This window comes from Coffea arabica, chromosome 3c (assembly GCF_036785885.1).
Source record: "Coffea arabica cultivar ET-39 chromosome 3c, Coffea Arabica ET-39 HiFi, whole genome shotgun sequence".
Lineage (NCBI taxonomy): Eukaryota > Viridiplantae > Streptophyta > Magnoliopsida > Gentianales > Rubiaceae > Coffea > Coffea arabica.
In genome coordinates, this window is record NC_092314.1 from 34,858,669 (window position 1) to 34,873,370 (window position 14,702).

Here is a 14,702-nt window from a genome sequence, read left to right on the forward strand (position 1 = left end):
GGTCGGAATTCATTATTCCGGACCCGAACCCGGCATACCAAATCGGATCCGGATTCGACCCGTTTATTCGACGGGTCTTCTACTCTATGTTCCGGATCCGAATCCGACGGGTCTTGAATCCGGGTTCGGGTCTACCCGAAAAAAATTATGAAAATTTACAATTTCTAATAAAAATGAGAAAAAAATATATTTGTACACTAATTTCTAACTAATACAAAAAAAAATCAAATAAGAAAATAAATCAAATTGACTTTACTCAAATACATCACTCTAATCAAATTATATTGATAAATATACATATTTTAAATTATTAATCCATTTATATCCGGATCCGGGTCTAATACGGGTCGGAATACTATATTCCGTATCCGACCCATTTTTTTGTTTGACAAAACGGATCCGGATCCGGGTAACAGAATTAAATCCCTACTCATACCAGCAATAATTTCACGGATTCGGGCCGGGTCCGGGTCTAGACCCGGACCGTTGACAGGCCTACTTTCGGGCAATTAACCCGATAGCATACAACAAAATTTTTTTTTTAAATGTTTGGCTGTCGGGAAAACTGAAAATTTTCAAAATGCTGCAGCTAACACAATCGACAACTCGCAACTTAACTTTTTTTTTTTTTTTTTACTTGGAGGCTACAGCTCAATAGCCATTTTGGTTTTTTTTTTTTTGTCCTTATACTTGATAAGCACACCATGCAAAGTTGGAAAGTTGACAAGCAGTAGCTTAACTTTTTTTTTTTTTTTAACTTGGAGGCTGTAGCCTGGTAGCCTTTTTGGTTTTTTTTTTTTTTTGTCCTTATAATTGATAAGCACACCATGCAGAGTTGGAAAGCAATCCAAAACAAATTTTCTCACCAGTTTAATATTGCAATTAACTAGTAACTGGGCCTATCTTATATCCTCTCCAAGAATCAATTTCACAGTCTTTGTGGTCACTTTTTCTTCCTTAATGCTAAGCTTTTTCTCCACAACAACCTTAACCTCAGCCTTCTTATCTGGAGGTTCCTCATCTGTCTTTTGCTGAACTTCGGCAGCCTTCTTCTGTTGATCTTGATCCCTATCTTTTGATTTTTACAAAACAAATGGATGATACTAATATTTCTTCAAGATATACTTTCAGTTTTGAAGTTATTTGATTTCATGAACAAGTGCAATTGAAAGGGGACAAAGTATGGTGAAGCTGTCGGACGCTCAAGAAGTCAGGATCGGACGTTCGATAATCGTTGCGTCACTTCGGACGCAGAAAACCAACCTACCGAATGTCTAAAAGAATTGAAGAAAATTTTTCAGTTTTACATTATACCTTCGGACGCAGAAAACCAACCTACCGGACGTCCGAAAGAATTGAAGAAAATTTCTCAAACTCATTGCCTGCTGTCGGACGCATAAAACAGGGCTATCGGACGTCCGACACTACCAACGGCTAGTTGACTGTTCAGCTACTTTCTATCCGTTGGAAGTATTAATGAGGCACTTTCTTGATCCTATATAAATAGTGGTTGGTCAGACACTTCAAACAACTTTGGCACACTGAAAATACAAAAGATCTAGAGAGATTTTAGTGAGAAAATACTCTTCAAAGAAGATTTGTAGTCTTAGTGGTGTGAGGTTCATTGTAAACTTTTCATTTATGAGTGAATATTTCATGAGTGTAGCTCTGTGAGGGTTGTCTTGAGGAATAGTAAAACGTCCTGATTTGACTGAGTGAAGTTCGGGGCAAGGAGGAGGTGAACCTTCCTTTGTACACAAGAGTGATTGTAATTCATCAACTTGAAGAAGATTGGTTGAATTATTCTACAAGCTCAAGAGGAGCTGTATGGTTAATTAGTTTGCAATTCCTTCCTTTTTATTTACTTACTGTTACGTTTATGATCTTTGCATTGTTTGTCTCTTGGTTGTTTTCGATCCTTACAATTGGTATCAGAGCTTGGTCTCCTAGAAATTAAGTTTAATCGGCTTTGGAGTAAATATGACAACCAATAATGCCATGTTTTTTGAAGGACATTCTGTCATTAGACCACCTATGTTTAATGCGTCAAATTATTTGAGTTGGAAAGAAAGAATGGTTATCTTTTTGCAATCTATTGATATTGAATTGTGGTTTATTATTAGTGAAGGTCCATATGATACCTCTCTTATAAATGAAAATACTCATACATTTAGACCAAAAACTAGAAATGAACTAATTGTTGTGGATAGAGCTCATCTCACCTTAAATGCAAAAGCCATGAATGTGTTATATTGTGTTTTAGACTCAAATGAATTTATTAGAGTCAAAGGTTGCAAGTCAGCCAAGGAAATTTGAGATAAACTGAGAGAAATTCATGAAGGTAGTGAGAATGTTAGAGAACAAAAAAAGTCCATTATAGTTATAAAGTATGAATCGTTCAAGATGGAACCTCATGAAAATATTGATGAGGTGTACTGTAGATTTAATGACCTCATTAAAGACTTAGAGGTGCTGGAAAAAAAATATTCTGTAGGTGAGAAAAATAGAAAAATCTTGAATACCTTGTCCAATGATTGGGAAAATAAAGTGACTGCTATTGAGGAGGCTAAAGATATGAATACTATGCTTATTGAATCTCTTATTAATTCTCTAATCTCTTATGAGCTGAAACTTAAATCCAAAGTGCAAGAGGAGGAGGATGCGAAAGTAAGAAAGAATATTGCTCTGAAGACTTCACAAAATGAAGATGATCCAGCCTCCGTGAGTGAAGATGACATGGAAGGTGATGATAGTGATATTGCACTCATCACACGAGACTTCAAAAGAATACTCAACAAGAGGAAATTCAGAAAAAGTGGATCTAGCAACTCCTTCCCGAATCAGTCCAACAATTTGAGAAACAAAGGGAAGATAGAGTTCAATAAAAAGCAAGCTGATAAGTGCTTTGAATGCGGCCAACCTGAACACTATGCAAGTGAATGTCCAGTGATGAAAAAGAAAGAAGGAAGAAAACCAACATTCAACAAATTTCAATTCACATGGAATGAGTGCAACTCCGATGGTGAAATTGAAGAGATTGAAGAATCTGCTCAATTGGCTTTTATAGCCATTGGAGATGATGAGGTAACATCTTGTAACTCTCAAGTTGAAAGTGATGATGAAATTGATGATGATTTTAAATCTTTCATTATAAAATTGCATGATAATTTGAAAGAATCCTATGCAACAAACAATGAGTTAAAACAGAAAATTAGTTTTTTGTTTCGAGATAATGCAAATCTTTTTCAACAAAATAAAAAGTTGAAAGCTGAAAATGATTACTTCAAAAAGAGTGAGACTGCTTTACATTTTGAACTTGATAGAAAAACAAAACTTTGTGAATTGTTCAAAAAGGAACAAGGTGATTTGAAAAGAAGAATGAATGGTCTAAATGAGTTGCTTAAACACAAGAAACAAGTATGTTTTCAAAAGAATATGTTGAATTCTAATTCCAACGAATTTGCTATCCATAGAAAAAGGCAAGTCTGATTTATTAAATCCGTCCATGTGAATAACTCTTTGGTTATGTGTAATTTCTGTTGTCAAAAAGGTCACATGAAAAGTGATTGTTATGTGAGAAAAAATATAAAAAAAGGCATGAAATGCATGTGGATAGTTAGACATGATGTTAACTCTAACAAGTAGGAGATTTTGTTAATCATTGCAGTGATTCTTGTTCATAATGTTTTTTTTTTATATTTCTGATACTTTGATCTGAAATTTTGAATTTTACTGAATCTGTATGATATCAAAAGGGAAAGAAAAGAACAATTCTGATCTAAAGATGGTTTGCTTTGTCAAAACTCTCTGTCATATGTTGATACTTCTTTTGATATCAAATTCTCTATGATATGTTGGTGATTGCTGTCATTTTTCTGTTTTTATACTCTGTTATTGTTGTTGGATTATGATAGTTGATTTTTTACTCTCATTTTATGATGACAAGAAGGGGGAGAGATGGATGCTATGTGTAAGGGGGAATTTTTTTGAAATTATAAGTTTTGGATGCGATGATTGATGGGGAGCTTATACTTATTTTTGTTTCTTTCCATCCATTGTTTTGTCATCATCAAAAAGGGGGAGATCTTCTTCTCAAATCTATTACTTTTCTTCTTTTCACATTCTCTTTCGTACTCCTGCTCGATAAGGATGGAAGGGGAGGCTCAACATATAGAAGGGCTATCCTTAACCCCCTTTTCCTCAATTGTTTTCTTCACCTTCTCAGCAATTTCTAAAGCAGTTAAATTATTAGGTTCCATACTCAAAACATTATTAACATCCCTTAAGGCCAAATCAAGCCTATTCAATGCCTCATAACACCTAGCCCTCTTCAACAAAACTTTACTATATTTAGGAGCAACTTCAAGTGCCAACTTGCATTCATTTATCGCTCTGGGGTATTCACCAAGCCTCATTTGCATATAATAAGCAGCCATGTTGCTGCGCAAGTAAGCAACATCAATATGATTTCTGGAGAGCAATTTGAAAGTTTTTTCATACTTCAACATAGCTCCCTCGTGGTCATGTTTCTAAAAGAGTTTATTTCATTCTTCCTTCAATTCTTGGGACATATTAATGAAGACAATTGTGTCTTCATCAAATGCTTTAGAGGTACGATCCAAAGTTTTGCCAACCTTAGCAAGTATTTGAATCACTGCGTTTTAAGCCCATAGGAAATTTTTTTTTAAGTCAACCTTAGCACCCAATTTTTTTTAAAGCCAACCTTAGTACCAGGCTGACACAGCCCAGTAGTGGACAACAAGTTGGAAAAAAAAAATTCGATTGATCACAAGATTTTGAAAAAGAATTCCCATCAACGCTGGTCGTTGACCCTGACATCTAACGCCAACTCTTTTTTTTTCCCTTTTCATGAACACAGGCTAATAGCCATCATATTTTTTTAAAAAATTTCCAACTTGGCTGCCAGGCTTAGTCAAACCGACAACCAAGCATTTTTGTTTTTTTAAAAAATTTCTTTCCTATCGAGCTAACTAAACCCGGCAGGTATAGTTTCACACCATACCTATGTTAGAACAATATTCTTTTAATTTTTTATTTTTTGAGCAATAATCAAAGGAATTAGCCGTGTGTTTGGTAGGTAAGTTTTTCCATGAGTTTTTGTTCTACAAATTTTTTAAACAATTTTAATGTGATTATGTTTAAATTTAAAAGTTTTTTTGAAAATTGTTTTTGCCTTTCAAATCTACGCATTTATTTGGATTAGCTGTTTTTGAAATTGTTTTTAAAAAAACTTTACTGTACCAGTCATTAAAAAATAATGGATGTCATTTGAATTGACGTATATGAAAAACTCATAGTTTTTTTTAAAATACTTTCATTTGGGTTTTTTTGTATTTGAAAAATAGCTATTACGATAAATTATGGTTGGGCACTTTATGAACAAATTATGGCTCCGGGCTATTTTTTTCATTTGCCCTACACCACAAGCTCATGACATTTTATGGCTAATCATTGGAACAATGGTGCACATGGCCAAATTGCACATTGTACCACTTTTGACAACAAATTGTCAAAACACGTATACTAACGTCACTTCCATTAACATTTTCATTCTGAAGCCGAAACCAATTTCAATAGTTTAACACAATCCGTCTTATACTAAGGTTTCAATCAAAGTACATTTCATAAACTTAGGTACTATTACATATCAACTTTTTAGCTATACTGGTACAATTTCGTGGCAATTGCCCAACTTCCCATGTTAGAATCTATTGAATAAGAAAAAAACAACGTGGCCTGCTCTATGGATGAAACTCCAGTCCCATCTCATAGCGATTAAGATACATATGATTGGCAATTGCCCGCCAATCTTCGTTCCAATTAGTAATTCCCTGTTATGACATATCAACTAGCTGAGGTATATGGACTAGGTTCTCCTCTTCAAAAACATCTTCATAGGCTCCGACGTCATATCTTTCCTCAAAATATTGGTCGTTTGATACCTAATCCCGTATGAAATTATGCAATGCACAGCAAGCAAGGACAATATTATTCTGTGTGGCTATCAAGTAGTTCTGCATGACCCCTTAAGTATCAAAAAATGCTTCTTCAGAACTCCGAACATCCATTCTGTAATGCTCTTAACTGATGCATGCCGTTTGTTGAACAGAGCTTTTGTTGCGTGCTCCTATGCCGATCCCCGAACACCTCGAAATAGAGCCATGAATCAGATCATATTTGTATATGCAGCGTCCACCACGTAGTACTTACCTTTACATTGCCAATCCATTCAAGTCTAATAATTTTCTAATACAAAAAAATATGATTTACTTTTCCAACTCTAATACTAAAGCATTACATTCCCAAGTTTTATTGAAACGTTTTTATTTAAATTTAGATCTGTTTTTTATATTAACCATTGAACCTCATTCATGGCATAGGAAAAGTTGCATTTGGGTGAAGTATGGTGTTTTGTAATACTAGCGAATCATGCGCACTGCTCTCTTAGCCTACTCGGACATATACAAACCTCATGTCATGGTCGCAAACCACTAATACATTTTGAGATAAGCCACCACATCTATTTCAATATTGCTCTCTATCACGTGCATTACACCAAGTTGAGACATAAGTACCATCTAATGCCCCAACACAATCCTATTTTAATTTAATAAATCATGAATGGTATATGTGCAAACCTATATTATTCATTGTCGAGAACAAGGTTACCTTAAGTCATGGCCAATACTTCTCACTATTTATAATATGTGAATGAATCGCTTGAAAATTAGTTGGTCTAACTATATCCCGATCCAATCTCACTAGGGCTCTTAGGCATTGATGCAGGTATCAATCCACCGTTTCCAGGGAATGTTGAAACCATTCGACTAAAATCCAATGCCGTTCATCATTATTTAGACACACAATGGTAATGGCTACCGACTCATGAATACCAACCCTCTCTGTAAGGAGCCATTGCCGATAATCCCATCCTAGCAATATATCACATAAGGTCAGAAACTATGGAACTTCCATGCACATGTTCACGAATATCCTGTCCCTATGACCATTTATGAGCTCAATTACCCATTTCTCGACGCTTAGAGCATTGTCTCGAATCTGCGTCTCCCTAGACTGTTGGAAATAGGGTCTAACAGGTGAACAGAAACATTACAAATAGAGCATATGCCAACTCAATTTCATCATTGTCGCTACTATTTGTCCATAAAACCCCTGCAAGTTGATGAAATTATCCATCTAGTGTCCACGAGATCCCGCCTAGATGTCAAGAAGTTGCCTAAAAGGAAAGCAATAAAGGAAATGTGTCAACCATATGTCATATGTGTAATATTGAGCTCGAATAAAAATCGACTAGATCGATATTCTACTGCATTTGCATCTAAAGATAGTTTTAATAATATAGATAGCCAAATGACACTAGAAAAAATTGAAGTGCCATAATAAATGCCCAATCCAACAAAGAAAAAATAATGCAAACCAGAAAAGAGTCTTCAAATACAATTAGCCGACAACTACAACTTGAAAAACAACAAGTTAGAGCAAATGTACGTTGCTCAATCTAAATTTACAATCCTACAAAGCACTCTAAAAAGTATCGGGTTATATAGAAGTTATAAATCCCTCAAGGTAGCAACACAATCCTACTAATCTTTATTTGGTTTGGGAGGTAGGCAGCCCCAAAGTCAGGCAAACTCTAGTTGGTCCTCATCGAATCTAGCGGTGAACCAAATGGTGTGCTCCTTTGGATCTTGTAAGATATCAATCATCTTGACGTAAACTTTTCATTGAAAGTTTAGAGGAGACAATTGCTAGAGGGCAACTTCATAGGTACACAATGCATCCATAGGTGGAGGAGCATTTTTGAAAGGGGAGTTCACCGACATCATACTACAACTCTTTTTTCAACTTACAAGGCTCTGCGGTCCATTTAGGATGTGATCAAATCTATCCTGTGAATGCTTGGATACGCCATGGATAGGAGAGGAGTTTGATGTGTCCCTGAATTTGAGCTTACACTTTCCCTTTCTGAATTTCACTTTCTTTGGGGAAGCCACCTAGATTTCATCTTCAGATATGTCGTAGTCGACCAGACCCTTAGCCCTCTTATCCCTTGCAGCATTTTCCATTCCTTCTTCTTACTTGAATTAGTAGGTGAATCTTCAATCTGGCATTGAAGTCCTCATTAGCGCCGGTATTTGCAAACACTGGCTCAAGTATGTGATAGACGAAACATGATCTATCTCTAAATTGCGCAAAGTGCCTATTAACCTAAATAAATATAGTGAAAATTCAAACAAGACTCAAGACAATATCGCTATTTAATCAGTTAGTCAAATTTATAGTCCTAAACTAATGAAGGAAAAGGTTAAATGTATGTGCCAATTTACAGCTATACTTACTCCAAGTCAATCCATCTAGCATCATCTTGCACAAAAGGAGTATTTCTTACTATCCCAACCCATACAAGTATCTCTGCTCTTGAACATAATATAAAACTTAGTGAGAATACCCATAGTATAGTATTTACCCTGAATTGTGTCTATACGAAAAAAGGTGCCGTAAAATCATTCAAACATGTCTGAATATTAGGAACAACAAGGCTAAAAATGTTGTGGGGGGTAACCTCGCCATTTACGTGAATGTTGACAAGATGTTAGGCGAAAGCAATTTTGTGTTCCTTACTAAAGTGTGAACGTTTCTTATACGGTTTTTTCGGTTAATACATCTTAATTGGGAGAATGAATTGCATTCTAAAGAATACAATATGAAATACAGAAAAAATATGTAACAATATTTGAAACAAAGTGGTAGACAAGAGAGAAAATTTTACCTTGAAATAAATGGCAGTGCACAATTATAGATCGTTTTTCCCCCAATCAGATTGTGCAGGACAAGAACTCAACAAACTCGTTTCTCTTAAGGCTGTGAGCATAATCAAAATAGAACAACTGTGACTGTTTTCTCCAAAACTAATAACAAGTTTTGAAGCAACGCACTAGATCACACCCTTCGAAGCATGCCTTATAACAGGGGGCATGTAGTTATACCGAGCTTCTGCAACTTTGTTTCAAATCGAATGAAATATAAGCCCATCTATGTGATAATATGAAAAGAAAAGGAAAAAATTGATTGATTACGTATATATGTGCACACAATTACTATATAGGTAAGATAATTTGATTTGAGGGAATAAATAACATTGGCAGCAGTAACAGCTAGTGGTCTTGGAATGTAGAACTGGTCTTCGAATGAAGTAAGCTAAATTATAGATCGTACAATGTTTTTATTAAAATCTTGAGGATGTGATATTGTTAAGATAATGGTCATGAATGTTTGAAAAAATATATGGCTAGTGATCCTTTACTTGAGTTTTATTTGCATGAGGTAGTAAATTCAACCTCCAAGAATCCCAAATATATTGTAGGGTCTTATAAATGAACTTCACATCCTAAGTATGCATGTTGTGACATATTTGTAATGAAAAATATAATAGCTGACTGTTATGCTATATAAACTAATGAATGTATAAATTGTTCGTATAAAATTTTGGAACTTAGCTTATGCCATTATTAAGCGCACTGTTGGAATTTTACAAATAGTAAGCAGGGCAAGTATGAAGTTAGAAGCCATAACAACTTAACAAACTAGAAGAGGTACATACAATTTCGTGCCCATTGAAGATCATGCATTTTTAGTCCAATTCCTTGATGTGAATGAAATAGGAGAACAATTGAAATGTGATACTTACCAGTGTAGTGTAGGATGTTAAGATAGTTCTGCCGTCGGCTACAACGTACTGTCCTTACCGATGGCTGATTACACTCTTGCGATGATATGGATTAGAGTGACTTAGGCAGGAATTGAGAAAGGTGGTCAGCCAATGCTTCCCACCTAGCCAAGGCTACTTTCATTGCTGCTGGTGATGATGCTAGCTGATTTCGCGGTCGACTATCTGAGAACAAAATGGCAGCCATACACTATGCTTCCAAAAATCCGAACTTACTACTGATAGTTTGTAGATCTAAACCCTTATAACCTTCATTCAAGCACCAAAATTGGAACATCTTCATCAATGTTTAAGGGAAAGAGATTGAATGGAACCTATTAAGGAGATGCAGAGCTTTGCAAGTTTGCAATTTGATGGCTTGAACTGAAGTTAGGAGACAATTCTTCTCCACGAAAGCTTTATGTCACTTCATATCTGGAGGCACTATGCAAAGCTCGATTTTGAGGGAGCGATTGGGAGACGGATTGGATAATTAGCAGTGTGAACAATATTTGATATCTCTTGTCTCGACCAGCACCGAAGTAGGGAAAATATGTGTAAAGGGTTCACAAGGACCAGGAATTTGATTGGAAAAACAAAAGAAGGAATATTGGGTGAAAAATCAAGTTGATGGTATTTGTAATCAGAAATGATAGGGTATAATAAATTGGATACTGTGCACTTACCCATTTTTTCCTTCACTTGGACATACTCTATCAAATACATATACAATTTTTCATATATTTCTCATATCCAAACAGAGCTTACGAGTCTGTTTAGGTTAGCTATTTTTAGGGTTATTTTTAAAAAACTTTACTGTACCAGTCATTAAAAAATAGAGGATGTCGTTTGGATTGGTGTATATGAAATAAAACCTTCACTTGAATTTCTCTGTATTTGAAAAATAGCTACTATAGCAAATTATGGCTGGACATTTTATGGACAAATTATGAATAAATTATGGTTTAAGATTTTTTTTATTTGCCCTACACCACAAATTCATGGCAATGTATGGCTAATCACTGGAACAATGGTACACATGGCCAAATCACACATTGTAACACTTTTGATAGCAGATTATCAAAACATGCATACTAATGTCACTCCTGTTAATGTTTCTATTTTGAAGTGCAGGACCGAGCACCTTGTGCCGAAATCAATTCCAATAATTTAACAAAATCGGCCTTACACTAAGTAACTAATCTAAGTATATTTTCACAAACTTAGGTACTGTGACAATCAACTTTTTAGCTACACTGGTGCAATTCCGTGGCAATTGGCCAACTTTCCATGTCAGAATCTATTGAATAAGAAAAAAACAATGTGGCCTGCTCCATGGATGAAACCCCAGTCCATCTCTTAGTGATTAAAATACATATAATTGGCAATTACCCATCAATTTTCGTTCCAATTAGTAATTTTCTGTTGTGACATATCAATTAGTTGAGGTGCATGGGCTAGGTTTCCCTCCTCGAAACCATCTTCATAGACTTCAACATCATATCTTTCCTTAAAATATTGGTCGTTCAGTGCCTGATCCTGCATGAAATTAAGCAATACACAATAGACAAGGACTATTATTCTATGTGCTATTAGGTAGTTCTACATTGGCCCCCTAAGTATTGGGAAGCACTTTTTCAGAACTCCGAATATCCATTCTATAATGCTTCTAACTGATGCATGCCACTTGTTGAATAGAGCTTTTGCTGTAGCTCCTGTGCTGATCCTCGAGCATCTCAAAATTGAGCCACGAGTTCGGGCATATTTGTACGTGCAGTGTCCACCATGTAATACTTACGTGGTCCACCATGTAATACTTACTTGGACCAATCTATTCAAGACCAACAATTTTCTCATACAAAAAAATATGATTTGCTTTCCTAACTCTAATACTTAAGCATTAAATTCTTAAGTTTTATTAAAACTTTTTAATTTAAACTCAAGTCTTTTTTTTTCATTAACCACCTAATCTTGTTCATGGTAAGACATTTTGGAAACATACCAGTTGGTTGCATAGGAAATGCTACAATTGGGTCAAGTATGGTGTTTTGTAGTACCCACGAATCATGCGCACTGCCCTCTCAACCGACCCACAAATATACAAATCTCATGTCATGGTCGTAGGCCGTTAACACATTTTGAGATTTGATATCGCTCGCTATTCTGAGCATTGTACCAAACTGAGACATGAGTACCATCTAATACCCCAAGACAATTCTATTTCAATTTCATAAATTACGAATGGTATATGTGCAAACCTATATTGTTTATTGTCGAGAATAAGATTATCTTAAACCATGGCCAATACTTCCTATTATTCATAATCCATGGATGAATTGCATGAAAATTGATAGGCCTAACTATATCTCGACCCAGTCTCATTAAGGCCTTTAGGCATCGACACAGGTGCCGACTACTATTTCTAAGGAGTGTTGAAAGCGTTCAGCCAAAATTTGATGTCATTTATCATAATTTAGGTACACAATGACAATGATAATCGACTCATGAATGCCAACCTTTTATGTAGGATGCAGTTGTCAATAATCCCGCTATAGCAATATATCACATAAGGCCAAGGACTATGAAACCTCCATGCACATGTTCTCAAATATCCTGTCCCTGTAGCAATTTATGAGTTTGATTACCCATTGTTCATCGCTTAGAGTAGTGTCTCGAATCCTGCTTCTCCCTAAACCATTGGAATTGGGGTTTAATAGAGCCAACAAAAGCATCACAAATAGAGCATATGCCAACTCAACTATTGTCATCGTTGCTACCACCCTATCCATGAAACCCCTGCAAGTTGATGAAATTATCCATCTAGTAATCACGAGATCCCACTTAAATGCCAATAAGTTACCTAAAAGGAAAGCAATAAAGGAAATGTGTTAATCATATCTCATATGTGTAATATCGAGATAGAATAAAAACTAATTGAACCGATATTCAGCTGCATTTGCATCTAAAGATAGTTTAAAAAACACAGATGGTCAAATGGCACTAGAAAAAAAAATGAGGTACAATCGACCACCATAATAAATTTCCAATCCAACAGAGCAACAATGTGAATTGGAAAAGAATCTTCAAATATAATTAGCTGATAACTATAACAACTCAAAAAACAAGAAGTTGGATCAAATGTACGATGCTTAATTTGAATTTGCAATCCTACAAAACACTCTAAAACGCACCAATTTACATAGGAGCTATGAGCTCCTCAAAGTAGCAATACAATCCTACTAATCTTTATTTGATTCAGGAGATCAACAGTCCTGAAGTCGAATAAACTTAAGTCTTTCCTCATCGGATTTGGCAGTGAACCCAATAGCATACTCCTCTGGATCTTGTAAGATATCGGCCACTTTGACATGAACTTTTCATAGAAAATTTAGAGGAGACAGCTACCGGAGGGCAACTTTATAGGTGAATGGTGCATCCATAGTTGGAGGAGCATTTTTAGAAGGGGATCTCGCCGACATTGTATTACAGCTCTTTTTTCGGCTTACAAGGCTTTGTAGGCTGTGCATTTTATCCTGTGAATGCAATCAACTCTATCCTGTGAATGATTGGATATACTAGGTATGGGGGAGGAGTTTGATGTGTCTCCGGATTTGAGCTTACCCTTTTCCTTTTTGTATTTCACTTTTTTTTGGGGAACCCACGTAAATTTCAATTTCAAATGTGTCGTAGTTGATCAAACCCTTGGCCCTCGTATCCCTCACAACATTTTCCATTTCCTTTTCCTGACCCAATTAGGAGGTGATCTTCAAATCCGACATTGAAGTCCCCTCTAGCACCGCTATTCACAAACATTGGCTCGAGTATGTGATAGACGAAGTATGATCTATCTCTAAATTGCGCGAAGTGCCAATTAACCTAAACAAATGCAGCGAAAATTCAAACAAGGCTCAAGGCAATGTCACTATTTTATCAATTAGTCAAATATATAGTCTTAAACTAATGAAGGAAAAGGTTAAATGTGTGTGCCTATTTACAGCCATACTTGCTCCAAGTCAGTCCACCAAGCATCATCCTGCACGAAGGTGTATTTCTTACCATCCAACCCATACCAACATAATATAAAATTTAGTGAGAGTCCCCAGAGTATAGTATTTACTCCAAATTGTGTCTGTGCAAAAAGAGGTGCTGTAAAAATTGTTTAGACGTGTCTGAATTTTAGGAACAACATAGCTAGAAATGTTATGGGAGGGGTAATCTTGCCATTTACGTGCATGTTGACAAGATGTTGAGTGAAAACAATTTCACACTTCTTACTAAAGTGCTAATGTTCCGTATACGGCCTTTTCAGTTTAGACGTCTTAATTGGGAGAATGAATTGCATTTCAAAGTATGCAATATGAAATACAAAAAAACACATACAAATATTGGGAACAAAGTGGTAGACATGAGGGAAAAGTTTACCTTGAAATAATTGGTCATGCACAAGTGTTGTACAAGAATTTAGCAAACTCGTTTCTCTTAAGGCTGTGAATATGATCAAAGTTGAACACCTATGACTATTTTCTCCTAAACTAATAACAATTTTTGAAACAATGAACTAGATCATACCCTTCGACGCATGCCTTGTAACAGGGAGCATGTAGTTATGCCGAACTTCTGTAACTTTGTTTCAAATCGAATGAAATGTAAGCCTATCCATGTGATCGTGTGAAAAGAGAAGCAAAAGGGAAGGAAAAAAATTGACTAGTAATGGTATATATTACTCAAAATTACTGTATAGGTAAGATAATTCGACTTGAGAGAATAAATAACATTGGCAGTAGCTAGTGGTCTTGGAATGTAGAACTGGTTTTCGAATCAAGGAAGTTAAATTGTAGATCGTATTTTATTGAAATCTTGAGCATGTGATATTGTTAAGAGTGTAATAGTCATAAACGTTTGAAAAAATATATGGCTAGTGGTCATTTACTCAAGTTTTATTTGCATGAGGAAG

At 35.6% G+C, this 14,702-nt stretch overlaps 1 pseudogene; it reads right to left on the minus strand.

Moving 5' to 3' along the window:
• Positions 1-684: 684 nt before the first annotated feature.
• LOC113735830 (protein PHOX1-like) lies at positions 685-12,516 on the minus strand (annotated as a pseudogene).
• Between the last annotated feature and the right edge of the window lie 2,186 nt (positions 12,517-14,702).